Raw genomic sequence first — 2,500 nt, 5'->3', positions numbered from 1 at the left:
GTTATGCCACATAAAACTTTCGGACGTTATACATACATACACACTCATATACACAGAAATATTAATGGTAACAGTAAATGAAAAAAACATACACAATCATATACACATGGAAATAATAATGGTAATAGTAAAACAAACAAAAAATACAAAAGAACAAAACCTTGTGGCTGAAAGGTCCACAGGACATTTGGTACCATTAGGAAATTTGGTACTGTTTTACTATCCTATTAATTATAAAATTGTTTAGTTTAAATAAACCTAAACTCAAGTTAATATTATTATCAAAATTGTTCTTTATGAAACAGGATTCAATGATGTTCCTATCTAAAGCTGAATTACAATCAACAATTTTCTTAACGTTGTCCCAGTCAATGTTGTGGTTTGTGTCTCTAACATGGACAAAAACCCCACTGGACATTTGGCCCGTCCTTATACTGTACTTATGTTGTTTCATCCTAATATTCAATTCTTTACCTGTTTGGCCAATATAACAGGAGCTACAGTTTTTACAGGGAATACTATAAACACATCCTACATTATTACAAGGGGAATTTTTAATAAGGAGTTCTTTGATGGTACTGTTTTTGAAAATAACATTAATATCAAACTCCTTAAGGATGCGAGGAAGTCTTACAAGATTATCATGAAAGGGAATAACTAAAAGATTTTTCTTACAAAAAGTATCTTTTTGGGTTGTATTGAAATAAGACTTCCTGGCCCTATGTTGTGCTTTATCTTTTAGTTATTCCATTTCATGATAATCTTGTAAGACTTCCTCGCATCCTTAAGGAGTTTAATATTAATGTTATTTTCAAAAACAGTACCATCAAAGAACTCCTTATTAAAAATTCCCCTTGTAATAATGTAGGATATTACTTGTGTTTTGGTTTAAAAAAACAATATCATAGGATAGTAAAGCAGTATCTAGTTTCCTAATTGTACCAATTGTCCTATGGACCTTTCGGCCATATGGTTTTTGTTCTTTTTATTTTATTTTATTCATTATTATTATTTTTTCTTGTTACTATCACCATTTCTATGTGTATATGAATGTATATGTATTTTTATTAACATTAACATTTCCATTTGTAATTAAATGTGTATGTATCCCTACCGTCCGAAGGTATAAATATTGTGTTCTATTTTTTCTCTCTTGTACTCTGAGGATGTCGTAATAGACGAAAAAGTTCAGTATTCCGACTTTAATTTCCCTGTGGTTTCTGCAATATATATATGTATATGTATATGTATATGTATATGTATATGTATATGTATATTTCTAGGGCACAGGTTCTCACGGAGACAATTTTGATTAAAATCAACTGCGCTAATAGATTTAACTATTTTCAGTTGTATCTTCTTAAGTTTAAGGAAGGACTTCCTATCAACTTCATTCAGCTTATGAACGAAATCATCCATGGTGAATGTGAAAAGAAAGGCGCTGGTGAATGCCGATGGTTTCTATTGGATGTGTAACAGCATGTAAAAAACTGTTGTCAACAGTATTTTACATGCTGTTACACATCCAATAGAAACCATCGGCATTCACCAGCGCCTTTCTTTTCACATTCACCATGGATGATTTCGTTCATAAGCTGAATGAAGTTGATAGGAAGTCCTTCCTTATACTTAAGAAGATACAACTGAAAATAGCTAAATCTATTAGCGCAGTTGATTTTATTCAAAGTCTATGTATATGTATATGTATATAAAAGTTAATAAAACACCAGGGCCTGACAGTTGTTATCTAATAATCTTGAAGGAAGTGAATAGCGAGCCTGTTGTTCCATTAGAAATTGTATACAAAAAAAAAAAAAAAATCAATCACATCCGGAGATGTCCCAAGAAAATGGGAGTTAGCTAACGCTACCTCCATATTCAATATGTGCATATATGTATATATATATGTATATATATATATATATATATATATGTATATATATATATACATATATATATACATATATACACACACACACATATGTATACATATACTGTATATACATATACATATATATATATATATATATATATGTATATATTGTATATATATATGCATATACATAAATATACACATAAGTATATTTGTACATATGTATATATATAGACATATATATGTATGTATATATATATATGTATGTATATATATACATACGTATATATACATATATATATGTTATATATGCATACATATGCATATATATGTGTGTGTGTGTGTGTATATATATATACATATATATACATAAATATGTGTATACATGTATATATATATATATATATACGTATGTATATATATACCTATTTATACACATATTTATATATATATATATATATATATATATATATATATATATATATATATATACACACAAATTAAAAAAGCACCAGGGCCTGACGGCTGGCTTCCAAGAATCTAAAAAGAAATGAAAAACGAGATTGTTATTCCACTGAAAAAATATTGAATAAATCATATTCGGAGATGTCCCAAAAGAGTACAAGT

This window comes from Oratosquilla oratoria, chromosome 12 (assembly GCF_046742065.1).
Source record: "Oratosquilla oratoria isolate Oo_2021 chromosome 12, ASM4674206v1, whole genome shotgun sequence".
Classification (NCBI taxonomy): Eukaryota; Metazoa; Arthropoda; class Malacostraca; order Stomatopoda; family Squillidae; genus Oratosquilla; species Oratosquilla oratoria.
Note: the sequence above shows the minus strand (reverse complement) of the source record.